Consider the following 17159-nt stretch of genomic DNA (forward strand, 5'->3'; position numbering starts at 1 on the left):
TGCACATCTATTGATGTAAGAATTATTCTGTTATTTGTATTAACCATGTCTCCAGAGCAGTGATTCCCAGCAGTCAGAGGCAACACCATGCCTACTTTCTGAATAGTAAAGGGGCTCGTTTATGCAAACTCAACCAAGCCTCAGTGTAAAGTCCCATCTGATTCTGAAGGCCATTGCCTCTCACCATTATGACCAAATGGCTGGGCTCTCTGGTTCAGATAGCATTGCCTTCTACATGTGGTGGGGCTTTACTAGTCTATCTTTTATGGCTAGATATTGGGAAACAGAATCTTCAGGTAAGACTTGTAGCTAGAAATAGTCAACAACAAAATCAGTAAATAATTTCTGATTATTCTCTTTCCACTATAAAATGGTTTTGTTTAAGCTGAATGTGTGTGTGCCAAGTTGCTTCTGTCATGTCTGACTCTTTCAGACCCCATGGACTGTAGCCTGCCAGGCTCCTCTGTCCATGGGATTCTCCAGGCAAGAATACTGGAGTGGGTTGCCATTTGTTTCTCCAGTGGATATTTCTGAGCCAGGGATCAAACCCAGGTCTCTTGCATTGCAGGCAGATTCTTTACTGTCTGAGCCACCAGGGAAGGCATACAGAGTGGAATTAAATAATAGGGCAAAACGTTCATAGCTATATTATCAGTTTCTTCTCCTTGAATGAGGTTAAATAGCATTTTGAAAAAGTTAATAGTTCAATCATTTAGATCATGTTTATAAGACATCGATACTCAAAAATGTTCCGAGGAATACCAAATTCAGAAATACAGTTTCTATCTCAGGAAACTGACCTCTACTTTACTCTAGAAGCTTTATTACCAGTTTCCTACCTTCTATTTTTCCATTTGTTTTATTTAATAAACATAAATACAGCTTACTATTCCTGTTCTATTGATTTTTGTAACAGATTTCAGCAGGACTCACAGACGGAAACAAAGACAGCTTCCTCTTATGCTCTGATTGATGCGTTCTTTTACCACACGTGACAAAGTGATAGATGTACTTAGTTAGCTTTCTCCAAAATCATTAATGCCACACTCACTGGTTGGCTACTCAGGGATTGGTGAGGTAGCTGTCATGCATTTGCTACCTGAAACACTACAAAACTTAATAAGGAGTGTATTAATTTTCTTTCAAGATAACTCCAAAGGATCAGTTTGAAATATACAGAAAAGAAGAAGAGCAGACCATGGGCTTCAGAGAGATTTTAGGTACTGCAGAATTATAACTTACACCTGAGATTAAAAAAGAGAAAGTAAATTGATTTCCCCTGAATTTACACTTGGGAAAATTGTTGAAAATGCTAACAAGTTTTCTTGCAAGCCATAATTTAGATGCTGAGTTCTCAGGTATAGGTATGTAGCATCTAAGTTTTAATCTCAAATCCATAAATATACTCAAGCAGTGGAGGGAAATTTTTTGTTTTAGAAAACTTTCTAGACATGAGTCAGAAATAAAGAATATATAAAATGTACTGATTAAACTAAAAGGTAATAATTTCACAGTTACTGAAGGAACCTAATGAATAAATAATTAATGCTCCAGGAAGACAGGGAAAAATTTACTGACCTAGAAGAAACCCATCTATTACTAAAACTTTATTGAGCCAATTTAATAGTTCTCTTCTATATTTTATATCAATATCACTCTCATTGATTCTTTAGGCTATAATTAGATTTTTCCTTCTGGAATAAAAGCTATGGTTTATCTTTGAACCCAAGATAATTTCTCCTTTATGGTTAATGAGGCAGTAACTAAAGTATAAGAACGAATTAGTCAATTGAATATCATGAGGGTTCTAAAAGCTTAAAAATGCTGACTTGCTTTTTCTCCTACTTTTTGTGGCTTTTATGTATAGTTATGGAGAAGGAAATGGCAACCTACTCCAGTATTCTTGCCTGGATAATCTCATGGACAGAGGAGCCTGGCGGGCTACAGTCATGGGGTCGCAATAATAGGACATGGCTTAGTGACTAAGGGCTTCCCTGGTGGCTCAGAGGATAAAGCGTTTGCCTGCAATGCAGGAGATCCGGGTTCATCCCTGGGTTGGGAAGATCCCCTGGAGAAGGAAATGGCAACCCACTCCAGTATTCTTGCCTGGAGAATTCCATGGACAGAGGAGCTTGGCTGGCTATAGTCCACGGGGTCGCAAAGAGTCGGACACGACTGAGTGACTTCACTTTCACTTGCACTTTAGTGACTAAACCACCACCATGTCCAGTTGAGGAGCAGAGAATATTTTCCTAATACAGAGTGTTTTCTATTTGGGGGAAGATTACTTTTACATGACAACTTTGTCTCTGGGATAGCAGAGAAGAAAGAGAAATAAATTAGTATTATCTTGAATCTGGTGTGTGTTTGTGTATGTGTGTGTTTGTGTGTGTGTTTAGTCACTCAGTGGAGTCTGACTCTCTGCGACCCCATAGACTGTAGCCTGCCAGGCTCCTCCTTGCATAGAATTTTCCAGGCAAGAATACTGGTGTGGGTTGCCATTCCCTACTCTAGGGGATCTTCTGGACCTGGGATCAAACCATGTCTGTGTCCCTTGCATTGGGTGGTGGATTCTTTACCACTAGCACCACCTGGGAAGCCCAGATCTGTTTTACTCTCACAGAAAAGTTTGGCCAACAAATGGCCAAAATAGCAAAAATGTAAACAGCAAACACTTCTAAATAGCAAGCCTCTTTAAACACAGAGATTTAATATTTGTTCAAGTAATCAGAAGTAGAGACAATGTAAAGGGATGAGCCAGATTGTTCAGCTTTCTTTAGGCAAAAGGAGCAAAAGAAGGAAATATGTCCTAGCCCTGTTCAAGAAATCTGCAGTCTGTTAGGGAAAAATATGACAGACATATACTAGGAAAATTATTTAAAATATTCATTTATTCATTAAACAATATTTATTTTGCACCCACTATATTTTTATTGGAGAAGGAAATGGCAGCCCAGTCCAGTATTCTTGCCTGGAGAATCCCATGGACAAAGAAGCCTGGTGGGCTACAGTCCACAGGGGTGCAAAGAGTTAGACACGACTGAGTGACTAGCACACACACACACGCATATTCCAAAGAGATTTCTGGAGTCTGGGGAAACAATACTGAATAAGATAAAATATAGAACTTACATTCCTCTGAGGCAGGAAACAGAAAATAAAAATAACCCCACAGAGGGGTACAGGCTATGGAATAAATGCAAAGAAGGGAATGGGTTAGACAGATACTGGTAGAGAGTAAAGTGTAGACTTTTTTAATAAGCTACCATAATTTGGTAAGTCCTCTCAGGAAATGGCTTTTGAGCAGAGACCTGACTGATGAGAAATAGCCAGTAACTGATATTCCAGGCAGAAGAAACTGCAAGTTTAAAGACCCTGAGGTGAGAACAAAGTTCAGGAATTGCAACAAATGGAGGAAATGAAAGGAAATGTATAGCTGGAGCTCGCTCCTGTGTGTATGGGAGGGGAGAAGGAGGGGAGGTGGTGAGATATGTACCATCAGAAATCATTTTGAGATTATTTTGGCTACCATGGTTTCCCTGTCAGTTGAGCTACTATGGCATGTCACACTCAAATGCCTCAGCTTTATGGCTTGAGGTATTAGGATAATAACATTGTATATCTCTTATAAAACCATTCCTTTTCTATTGATTTTTGTTTATAGAGATCATCACTGTGTTATTATGATTTCCATTTAGCACTTACTTGTCCTCCCTAGTTTGTTGAACAATCAATACTCTTTGTCCAGGAAGCAGAGGCCATCTTAATTTCTCTTATTTCTTTTTGGTAAGCATGAGGGAAGGATGCTTCTTGTTTCTTGGGTACATCCTAGTAAACTATATTGTTTGTGTGGAAAGAATCGCTTCTGCTTTCAGTCAAAGCTTAGTAACATCTAAGCATTTCAAATTGCACCCCACAGCCTGGCTGCCTTCATTCAGGCAAAGCTGAGACCTGAGGCAATACTGCATTTAGAGCAGAGAGGGGCCCTTAAATCTAGTGAACCAATCACTGACTTGTCTCGCTATGACTGAATTTTGCTCTAAAATACCCATTTTAAAAGCAAAACCATTTACCTAAGTATTTTTCCATGATACAAATGTCCAAAAACTTTCATAACCCTACATTATCATTATTAGCATGTATTATATAACTTGTAGACATGTACTGTGTGGTTAAAAATGAATCACATCACCTCATGTTCTAACTACCTTAAGAAATAATTTCATAGATGTATTCTTATTAATTTCTAAGTGCTCATCAGTATAGTTCTATACTTCTGTCCATTTGTCTGTCTCTCCTGGACACTAAATAACTCAGTGAGTATGCTTTTTTCATACACATATCCTCCACCAAACTTAGATTTTTTTTAATTTACTAAAAGTGCAAACATAGTTTAAAATTTATACTCACAACTAGAGCTTGGAAAAGATAGGCATGGGGTTCAGGGTAGATGATGTAAAATTAATGGATGACAAAATATAAAGACTACTCTATCCTAATTAGTTTCCATCTTGTTATCTCTGAGAATCATTCATTTGTTCTTTTAACCTATGCTCACTAAATGTCCATTATATGCCAAGACAGATTTCAGGCACTTATTATATAAATATCAACTGCACACAAGGGATCAAGAAACAAATAAATAATTATATTGCAATATTATAATTGCTACAGTACAGTGATATAAAAACTCCAGGATGAAAATATGATAAAAGCAGCCTAAATCCAAGAATAAAGGTCACAGATGACTTTTAGAGAAAGTAGTCCTTAAGAAGATACTTGAAGCAGGGATTATCATTTTACAGTACAAAGTAGTGGATTACATGAGTAGGGAACAAACATGCAAAGGTATAGAGTTGTTACTGAAAGTGATATATACAGGATGGGAAAGGCAGGCCTCCACATTTGTATCAAAAGAAGTAAGCAGTGGATGAGTTTGGGGGGTATGCAGGAATCAAATATGAAAATTTTTACAAAGGGATGGAGCATCAGGGGAAGGAAGAAGTTTTGGCTCAAACAGTAAAGAATCTGCCTGCAATGCTGGTGATCCAGGTTCAATCCCTGGGTTGAGAAGATCCCTTGGAGAAGACATGGGTATCCAATGCAGTATTCTTGCCTGGAGAAACCCATGGACAGAAAAGCCTGGTAGGCTACAGTCCATGGGGCCACAAAGAGACACAACTGAGTGACTAATGGTTTCAATTTCTGTGTTGAGGAGTGACACCATTTTCTAGAGTATCAGCTGTACTCTAGCATGCAGGATTCTTTAGCATCTCATGGCCTGTGAAAAATGACTGACTCTTATCCCAATGAAGAAAATAAAAGGAGAAAACAAATGTTACTTATACTTCATCTGGCTTTTAAGGATTCCAGGAAGGAGAATGGCTAGTAATTGCAGAAGAAAAATGGTGAATAAAGTTAAAAGGTCTTTCAGTTCAGTTCAGTTCAGTTCAGTCGCTCAGTTGTGTCCAAGTCTTTGCAACCCCATGAATCACAGCACGCCAGTCCTCCCTGTCCATCACCAACTCCCGGAGTTCACTCAGACTCATGTCCATCGAGTCAGTGATGCCATCCAGCCATCTCATCCTCAGTCGTCCCCTTCTCCTCCTGCCCCAAATCCCTCCCAGCATCAGAGTCTTTTCCAATGAGTCAACTCTTCACATGAGGTAGCCAAAGTACTGGAGTTTCAGCTTTAGCATCATTCCTTCCAAAGAACACCCAGGGCTGATCTCCTTTAAAATGGATTGGCTGGATCTCCTTGCAGTCCAAGGGACTCTCAAGAGTCTTCTCCAACACCACAGTTCAAAAGCATCAATTCTTCAGCACTCAGCTTTCTTGACAGTCCAACTCTCACATCCATACATGACCACTGGAAAAACCATAGCCTTGACTAGATGGACCTTTGTTGGCAAATTAATATCTCTGCTTTTCAATATGCTATCAAGGTCTTTAGATTCACCCAAAAGGCTCCTGTATTTTTTCAACGCAGAGGGGTAGAGGGGAAGGAGAAATGGAAAGGCTAAGAGTGGAATGTAATGAGTCAGAGTGGGGAAAAATGCCTCAGCCAAGGAGCCAGTCAATAAGATGGTCTTGACAGAGGTACTCTAACGTGTTTACTTTGGCTGAGGCTATAATTAAAAAAACTCTGAATGGAGGTGCCTGAGTTAGAAATGCAGATATGTATGTGAGTATGGCTGGTCCAGCTTCCCTGGTGGACCAAACTGTAAAGAAACTGCCTGCAATGTGGGAGAACCAGGTTGGTCTCTGGGTTGAGAAGATCCCTAGAGAAAGGGATGGAACCCCACTCCAGTATTCTTGCCTGGAGAATCCATGGACAGAGGAACCAAGAGCTGGACACAACTGAAGGATTTTCACATTTCTAGTCCAGGAGAACCTGAGTCTCTGACTGCAGCTCTCTCTAGAAAACCATCATGTACTGGCTGTGCACCAAGTCTCTTGTGGGGAAGGCAGCTTTCCCCATGAAGCCTGCCAGGCAAAGCCTTGTGATTGTCTGTGGTCAGGTGTGAAAATCATGCATATGCTCTTTGCTTAGTGCTGGATTCTTCAAATACATGTATATATATATACAGGAACCAGTAGGAAGAACTACTCATATTGCTAGTTATTAATATAAGCAACGCAAGCTCCTCACAGGTGAATCTATAAGATATTCTGGGGAGTTCATAATAAACTTCTTATTGTTTTGTGGTTATTTGATTTTAGATACTTGACTCTTCTGGATTTATTTTCATTTTACCAGTTGGCAAATCCCATCTCTCTGTTAAGACAGATATATATTTTTTCCCCCTGAAGATGTGTCTTCTTGATTAAATGTGCAGCCAACACCACACTAAAGCACGGTCTGAATGAAAACAATTGGAAAGGTTGTTTTGTCTAAGAAATAACTAGAGAGGTTCATGTTTAAAACTTTTTCAGACTAGCAATGCCCCAAAAAAGTTTCTTTCAATTTCCTATTTAAATACATGGGAAAACAAACAAAATATCCATACCCACAACACTGAAAATTAGGACAAAGAGGCAATCTATTGCCAAAAATTGGGAGGACTTTCTGCAAACTGTAGATGGGAAAAGAACTGGATTAAAGTGTATTATTAGTGGCCTACATCTGATTGGCTCATCTGAAATTATTGGCAATTTGTGTTACTCCCTTATCCTTTGTTGTGTTTTCTTTTTTTCCAGAATAAATAAAAAAGTCTTAATGCACAAGAATATGAGCAGCCATCATTCTAGTACTATGGAGTTACCCTTTGAGGCAGCCAGATTACAATAAACCCAAACACCAATAAGTTTCTGTCTTTATATAATTATATTTTAATATCCATAAGGCAACTGAGCAGACAGCAGGGAAGGGATATGGACAGTGATACATTGCATCTTGGAATTTCTGATCCTCAAAATCAAGTGTGGAAGATGGGAGTGGAAAGAGAAAGGGCTCTGGCAGCAGTAAATATTAGAAAATTTCACTTTTCGTCTTCAGCATCAGTGTTTAGCTCAACTCATCTACACTAGAGAAAGTCTGAAAACAAGCATTGGGCATAGTTATTCACATTTACCTGCTATCCAACCAAAAACTCAGAGAGAGCAAAGAAAAAAAATCTAGATATCCACTTTACTGCTGGGGCAAACACTGAGTCTAGCTAAATTTCTCCCTAGTTTAAAAATGAGTAAATAATCATATACACATATATCATGAGGTTCACAAATTATATTATGAAGATCAAAAAGCTAACATTATTATGAAGATTAAAAAAATAGTGCTTCTTTGGTAGGTAGTTGAAAAAATAAAGTATTTTGCCATTCTCAATAGTTAAAAAATTATAATCTGGATGAAAGAGGGCTAGAAATAAATTATTGAGAGACGAGGCTGAAACTGAAATCAACAAGATAAGGGAATAAGGGAAAAGGGTGAGAGAAGGAAATATTAGGATGAAAGGAGTCTGGAAATGGAATTTTAAGATTACAATCTGCATAGGAGGAAAGAATGATTAAAATTGACATTAGAGACAGTGACAAGGAAGACAAAATTGTCCCTGAGAAAGAAGAAGAATAGAACAAAGAGATGAAATGTTATTGAAACAGTTAAGAAATGTGGAGGTCAGGGAACATATTTAGATAAACTTTGTTAACATAGTAACATTGCAATATAAAGAAAATATTCATTCCTGTATTTAAATTTATTTTTATATTAGTATTCTGGATTCTGGGGGTATAGAAATGAAGAATATGGAGATGTTTTTACTTTTAGGAACATTTTGGAAGAAGCAATGGTTGTTGAAAAGATCCTAAAATTGGAATAAGCTGATATAATTTAGGAACTAGAAGAAAACACATATATTTTGACTCTACTGAAAAAATGACAGGGAAAGGTCACAGATCAGATAGGAAAACAGATTATTTAGGACCCTCTAAGCCAACATGCCAACAAAAGTCTGTCTAGTCAAGGCTATGGTTTTTCCAGTGGCCATGTATGGATGCGAGAGTTGGACTGTCAAGAAACCTGAGCACCGAAGAATTGATGCTTTTGAACTGTGGTGTTGAAGACTCTTGAGAGTCCTTTGGACTGCAAGGAGATCTAACCAGTCCATTTTAAAGGAGATCAGCCCTGGGTGTTCTTTGGAAGGAAAGATGCTAAAGCTGAAACTCCAGTACTTTGGCTACCTCATGCGAAGAGTCAACTCATTGGAAAAGACTCCGATGCTGGGAGGGATTGGGGGCAGGAGGAGAAGGGGACGACAGAGGATGAGATGGCTGGATGGCATCACGGACTCGATGGACGTGAATCTGGGTGAACTCCGGGAGTTGGTGATGGACAGGGAGGCCTGGCATGCTGCGATTCGTGGGGTCGCAAAGAGTCAGACACGACTGATTGACTGAACTGAACTGAACCGAACTGAAGCCAGCATGAAGGCGGGATTTGTTACTACTATTGGAAGCCATTGGATGATGTTTAAGATCAGGACTGACAAAAATAAGACTTAGTATTTTTTTTTAATAAAAGGTCATCTTTGCTTATGTGAAAGAATGAAACATAAGGAAGTATATAGGATAGGTGCTTCAAGAAGTTACTAAAGCATTCTAGGTAAGATATAATTGATGGGTGTTAGCAGTGCAGATGGAGACAAGCAAACTTGTGTTACATTTTGAAGGCTCAATTCAGATGTTTACTGAGATACCTGATGTAGGATATGAGGAAGCATGAGAAACTGAGGATCCAGTTATCTTTATCTTAAGCTGCTATATGGATGGTCAGGCATATACTGGAGAGTAGCAGATTTGCATTGTATATCTGTGTATGTTGCTGTGTGGTATGAGAGGAGGCCCAGAGTGCTGTTTTTGAGGTTTGTTAAGTTTGAAGAAGTGAAGTGAAGTGAAGTCACTGAGTCATGTCTGACTCTTTGTGACTCCATGGACTGTAGCCTACTAGGCTCCTCCATCTATGGGATTTTCCAGTCAAGAATACTGGAGTGGGTCACCATTTCCTTCTCCAGGAGATCTCCCCAACCCAGGGACTGAACCCAGTTCTCCCGCATTGTAGGCAGACACTTTACCGTCTGAGCCACCAGGGAAGTCATTGTTAAGTTTGAGATTCATGTTAAAATCGAGATGCCTGTGAGATATCAGAATGGCGCTTAACCACTGCATATATGTTCTTAGCGTTCAGAGGAGCACTCTGAGCTAGAGATATAAATTTGTGAGTTATTAATAGCTAGCAATCTATGCAGGAAAAATACATAATCCACTAGGGAATAAAACAGGTTGCTCTAAAAGTGTCTGCATAATTAAGGGACAGAAGCTAACGGAGCAATACAGACAGAGTATGGAAATTTTTACAATGTGGATTAATAATTAATACTATGTCAAATTACTTATCACAGATAAGGGCAAAAATAAACAAATACAAATTTATGTAATACTGAAAAGTATATCTACCACCCCTGTTTATAGGACAGCACTTAAAATCATGCTTCCAAACAACTGAGAATGAATCAAAATTTAGTAGTCAACAATAATGATTTTCTGGTTTTGTACTTCCCATCTATAGATATATTCTAAGAAAATAACCTGAAATATGGATGCAAATTTATGCACAAAAATGTTCATTGTAGAATTTTTGTCAGTAATGAAAATTGCAATAAACATTTGGAGAATGTCCATATGGTGGAATACTAGGAAGACATTTAAAATTGTGTCTGTGAATAATTTAAATTATATAAAAAACAATTATGAAACACAAATAAGTGAAAAAAAGCAGTATGTCAAATTTAGGAACAATATCATCACTGCCAATCTATGTAGAAGAAATCCTGGAAGGGAAAAATTTTAATGTCATTGGTGTTTGCTTCTGGGAGATGGAGTTACTCTCTTCCAGTTTCATTGTTAGTTTTCATACTTTGTAAGATTTTTAAGTCAGTATTGCTTATGCAATAGGAAACTACATTTTAAAAGTTTTCAAACTTGAAAAGGAGTTGTAAGGTTTACGAAAACATGGGATAATTGATATGATATGAAGTCAAGTGTAAAAGCAGAATGAAAATTCAGCATGCATTACTGATTCAAACTTATAAAAAATATGACTAAGCTTGTGCATGTGGAGAAGCTTAAGGAAACAATCACGCAAAAAATATCAGTATTCATGGGAGTCAGTATAAACAGGAGTCATCGAATAGGAATAGGATAGGATAGGATAGGATATTCAAAGAATACAGCCTTAGTCACAGAATAGGAATCATAAAATAGCAATGGAATAGGAGTCATAGAAGTCAGAGAATAGTCACACAATAGTCACAGGACTCGGATAGGGATCACAGGAGGCAGAGAATATTGTAAGCTACAAGTTAAATGTGAGTAGGAAACAAGCAAAATTCCAGCAGTTTCTGTTGGAACTCCCTTCAGTGCTGCAAGCTTATGAATGCAGAGATTAACACAGAGAAAGAAGAATCAAAATGGAGCGCAGGTAGTACATAGGAAAGGGAAGATTAGAACATAAACAAAGCTCAGGAAAGAAAATCAATCCCAGGAAGTCCAACACTAAGTGCCAAAATACTGGGCACAGATCAGGACTTGGCAGTTCATAACAGTGGCTAGAACACAGGGCCTAAAAGAGAGTGGCGTTGGAGAAATTTTCAGAGCATTGCTACTGGGAGAGAAGAGATGCCCCTTAGGAGCATGGTAGTATTTGAAGAAAAACAGAAGAAGAAGGAAAAATGAAAGGCCCTGAAGAAGCAGTATAGACCACAAAATGAACAAGTCCATCCTCCTCCTCCTCCATCCTCAGTGCCAACCGTTAATGAAAATACATGTTATTACCCTAGGAAACTTAGCAGCAGCAGCACCCTAGAAAAAGAGAGCACTCATGAGATTAAAACCCTGTCTACAAATGCCTCAAAATAGAAAAGACTCAGAGCAATTCCATACCAAACTACTCAGAACAAAACAAAACTTCTTAATCTGTTAAAAATGTTTTTAAATATCCAATCTAAAGGAGAACAAATTTATCACAAAATAATCTCAAATGAATTAATCATTTGAGAAAAATTAATAATTAAAATTAATTTAATAATTAAGATCAATATTTTTTAAAATTTGTAACTATTAGAAATTAAGGATAAGATTCAAGGTGCTCAAGGGAGAATAAAAATGAAAGAAAATTTAATAATGTACATTGGAAGAAAAGGAAAATAATCACCAGTATAAATATAAAAATAAAATAGCATCTGGAAGAAAAAGTACATAAAATGGAGGATATACAAAGAATATCTATATACAGGGAACTGGAATCTCTTAAGAATAACAAGACAATGTAACTAAATGAATATTTGTAACAATATTTCCAAAACAATTTTTCAGCAAAAATTAAATCTCTGTGTCAACATTTTGAAAGAACTGAGTGTATCTGGGAAAAGTTGGGCCAGACTGATTACTCAAAGATATAGTAAGGTAAAATTATTAGACTTTAAAGAAAAAATTCTTAGAGCCTATAGGCAAAATGACCAAATTATTTCTAAAAATAAGAAAACATTATGGGCACCAGATGTCTCAAGAGCACATCTACTATGGCAAGGTAATAGTTGAGAAAAATTTTCATGAAACTCAAGAAAATCTGGTGCAGGCAAAAGATTTTATGTGTAGCCCACCTGTTCTTCAAATATTAAAAGTGTGAAATCCTCTACAGAAATCTGTTAGCGGAAGAGCTCCATTCTGGAAAGACTCAACACTGGTAAATATTTAGTATATTTAATTTTAAATCTAAGACTAAAAAGGAAGTGAAAGCATGATGGAAGAATAATACAGATGGTTCCAGACCTAGGATAGTTTCAGCTATGATGTTTTGACTTTATGAGGGAAAACCATAAAAAGCATTCAGTAGAAACCATACTTTGAGTTTTGATCTTTTCCTCTCTTCTGATGCTGGGCAGTGGCAGCAAGCTGCAGCTCCCAGTCAGCCACACAGTCACAGAATGGACAGCTGGTCCACTTACAACCATTCTGTACCCAGATAACCTTTCTGTTTTTTACTTTCAGTATAATAGTCAATCAATTACATGAGATACTTAATACTTCATTATAAAATACGCTTTGTGTTAGATAATTTTCCCCAAATACAGTTTAATGGAAAAGATCTTAGCACATTTAAGGTGGGCCAGACTGAGCTACTACGTTCAATAGGTTGTTGTCGTTCAGTTGCTCAGTTGTGTGTTACTCTTTGTGACCCAACGGACTGCAGCATGCCAGGCTTCCCTGTCCTTCACCATCTCCTGGAGCTTGTTCAAACTCATGTCCATTGAATCGTTGATGCCATCCAACCATCTCATCCTCTGTTGTCCTCTTCTCCTCCTACCTTCAATCTTTCCCAGCATCAGGGTCTTTTCTAATGAGTCGAACCTTTGCATCAAGTGGACAAAGTATTGGAGTTTCAGCATCAGTCCTTCCAATGAATACTGGGGGTGATTTCCTTTAGGATTGACTGTTTTGATCTCCTTTCTGTCCAAGGGTCTCTCAAGAGTCTTCTCCAACTCTTACTGTTAAGTCACTTCAGTCATGTCTGACTCTGTGCAACCCCATAGATGGCAGCCCACCAGGCACCCCCATCCCTGGGATTCTCCAGGCAAGAACACTGGAGTGGGTTGCCATTTCCTTCTCCAGTGCATGAAAGTGAAAAGTGAAAGTGAAGTCACTCAGTCGTGTCCGACTCTTAGCAACCCCATGGACTGCAGCCCACCAGTCTCCTCTGTCCATGGGATTTTCCAGTCAAGAGTACTGGAGTGGGGTGCCATTGCCTTCTCCTCTTCTCCAACACCACAGTTCAAAAGCATCAGTTCTTCGGTGCTCAGCCTTCTCTATGCTACAACTCTCATATCCATACATGACTACAGGAAAAACCATAGCTTTGACTATTCGGACTTTTGTTGGCAAAGTAATGTCTCTGCTTTTTAATACACTGGCTAGGTCTGTGATAATTTTTCTTCCAGGGAGCAAGCATCTTTTAATTTCATGGCTACAGCCATCATCTGCAGTCCTTTTGGAGCCCAAGAAAATAAAGTCTGTCACTGTTTCCATTGTTTCTGCATCTATTTGCCATGAAATGATGGGGCTGGATGCCAAGAATAAAAAAAAGAAAAAGAGAAGAGAAAAGACACTCAATGAGATAAAAAAAAGTTTTTAAATTGCTAAAAGTCATGATTTACAATGAATATTGAACAGCTATAAATATCTATGCAAGATATAAGAATCCATGAGTCCACACTGATAAAGATATATTTATATAGAGATTTAGATAAAAGATGATAAATAGATACATTAATAAATAAGGTGAAGAAAAGTTCTTTCTTGTGATGAAAGGCCAACTAATCAATATGAAAGAAGTAATTAATATGAAAAGAGCACTATTTACAATCATCATGGTAAAAAATGATTCAGGCAAAAAACATTCAACAGTTAGCAGCTTATGGGATGATCAAATTTGATGAGGGCAGGATATTTATACAGTATATAAATCATAATTAGTTCTAAAAGTCAAATTATTTCAATATATACAAACTGTAAGTGCAGAAACTGGATGATCTTTTAATGAAATCATTTAAACAACATCACCAGTAAAATAAAAATGTTTATAATATGTCTTGGAATGTGATACCTTAAGGATATAATATGCCAAATGTCACATTCAAGCCCAAAATGCATAACCTGATTCAGATTGGGGAACACACCAAACTGTAATTGAGGGACACTATAAAATAGCTGCCCTAAATTCTTCAAATAGGTCGATGTCATGTAAAATAAAGACCAAAAAAAAAAAAAAAAACTGTTCCAGATTAAAGGATGCTAAAATGATTGTTGACTACATGCAATATGTGATCCTGAATCTCTCTTGAACTAGAAAACAAATTATATAAAGATTACTGGGATAGGTGGGATAGCCTGTAGTTAGATAGAAGTATTGTGTCAAAGCTAAATTTTCTAAAATTGAAAGATAAATGTTATACATATAAAGGGGAGAAGAGCTTATGGAAAGCAGTAAAAGAGAGAGAAAAGTAAAGGTGATTGGTGTGGGCGTGAGTAAATTCTCATTCTTTAATACATACTGTAAGAATTCCTTTGAGTTTTGCTTTACTCCAGTTCCTTGCATCTTCTTGTTTGGTAACATGGGAAGATCTGTGGAATAGAGCCACAGGACATAAATAGATTTATGTTCACATTTGACCTAAACCTGAAATGCAAAAATGTTCTTGAAACTTTATTGAATTAGAATGGGCTCATTGGCAAAAGAGAAGACATAAAGCCCATGACCATTGGTTATCAGACTGAGCAGTGTAATCCCAGGTTATCCTGAGGGACATCTCTTTATGATAATACAGGTATTATAAAACCAAAACAAACAAGCAAACAGGCAAACCTACCAATCTGTCATAGATCTACAAACATGAATATATTTGAAATATCCCTGCTTTCAATATGGAGGAAAAGGTGAAGGAATTATATAAGAACAAAAAATATGTCTCTATCATCTTCAAAGCTCCGATAATTTTACACTTGAAATCTGTTTTTTAATGCATTAATTTTTGCTCTTTCATTCAAGTGGCATTTATTGAGCACTTATGGTTATGTGTTAGATGTTGAACTGAAATAGCTTCTGAAAAGTCTATTCTTGAATTATTTCTCTTCTCTCCATTTCTAGTGCTAGTTCAATCTCTCATGGTTAGTGACTCAAGTACTTCTTATCTGATATGACTACTTAAATTCATTTTCCATATAATCTGCCCAACATGTGACCTTCACATTTATCTCTGTTGAATATAAACCTGACCATGCTGCACCCTCTTTTAAAATGGTAACAGTTTTCTTGCTCTGTAAGATAAAGCCAGCTGTCTCCGCATAGTACACATTTGACACAGAGTTACTTTCTGCTTTTGGAAAAATACATATCATCCTTGTGTACTTTTGCTAAAGCATGCTCTCCTTATTGGAGCTATTTTCCTTGAACTTTTAGAACAGAGAGGCCTTAATCAAAGTATTTCTTCTTTCACCCAACAATATTTATAGCTCCCAAGTCTGGGCTTTCATGGCTTATTGTATCTGACCTCTTTCATACTAGAGTTTATTTCTATAGTGTTTCTTTTCTTCCTAACTGGATTATAGCTTCTATGATGAAGGCATCATATCTTATCCAAGTGCAGTGTTTGGCTTCTATTAGCATTTTAATAAATATTTGTCAAATGGAAAGATAATATTTACACTGACTAAATAATTAAGTCACCTGGAGAAGAAATTAAGGTGTTAGGAGAGTGGTATGTAAAAGAAAACCCCCAAAGACTTCAGAAGCAAGAACACATGTTGCACTGACTGAATGCATGTTCTGCCCACTACAAAATTTCAAATTTGTACCTAATGATACCCCATTAACAACACCCAAGATGATTTTGAAAACATTAAAGATGTTGGACAGAATTAGACATCTGGCTTGAAATAATTCCAGTGGGACATGGTCAGGCAATCTCTTTGAAGTCAAGATGTTTATGCAACACAGAAGAATTACCAAATACCCTACCTACTGCCAAAGAGTGGCTGCAGCCAAATATTAAATAATGTAAAAGAGAAAATGAGGCCACAATTCTCTCAATGGGCTAGAAACCAAGAATAGGCCTTGTTTCAAACATGTATTTGGACACAAACAATGCATTTATTCAATAGACTTATCTTTCACACAAGAGAGAAAAAAATGAACAGAAAATACAATTTTGCCTTTCAAAAATTTAACTCATAGTAATGCCTCCTTATTTTTGAGTAATGCTTTGATTTCAATAAAGGGCAAAATAAAAAAGTAAGAGTTTAATTACTGTGTATGGGACTTTTTCTACTTACATTGTTTTCATATATATTTTTTTAATTTTAAGTAGACCTATGTGAATACTTCAAGTGATTCAATTATTAAAAGTACTTAAAGCTATGAACAGCATTCTTTTTTATGGCACAGTTTCTCTCATTTGCATACATAATGACACATCGTTAGCAGAGGCTTTGGAGAGATAAGAAGTGGATAATGTATAGAATTTATAAACATTTCCAGGACATCTTTATACTCCCTTATCCTCCTCCTTCTATACTGTGGGATTTTAGTCATGATTCCTGTTAAACTATATTATAAAGAACATAAATTTTTCTTATTATATTTTAATCCTATGTTCTCTTTCTATCTTGAAGAGAGTTGGTTACCATTTACAATGTTAGAGAGAGTTATGAAACCATCCTCCCTTTTTAATTTCTTAGAATAATATGTCCATTTTCTATCTCCCATCTTGAGATTATGAAACCATTACTGCTTCTGGTTCCCTCCAAAATCTTCACAGCAGTCATTTCTCAGAAAACCATGTACACCTTATAGAGGAATAGAGAATGAGGTAGGATACAGGTATCACAAAGTTTCTGCTGGACCAGGCTGGAAAATAGAATCCATTTAGCAAAAAGAATTTCCAACATCTTTGAAGCAGAATTTTATCACCGTGATTCAGTCAATGTCTCTGGCTTGAATAGGGTTCCTGGACATTGCAATTATGGCAAGATTGTCACCTGTATTATTTGATTAATCATGTGAATAGTATCCCACCCACTTCTATGAATCATAATTCAAGTTTTTCAGGGAT

This window comes from Oryx dammah, unplaced genomic scaffold (genome assembly GCF_014754425.2).
Source record: "Oryx dammah isolate SB20612 unplaced genomic scaffold, SCBI_Odam_1.1 HiC_scaffold_25, whole genome shotgun sequence".
NCBI classification, from domain to species: Eukaryota; Metazoa; Chordata; class Mammalia; order Artiodactyla; family Bovidae; genus Oryx; species Oryx dammah.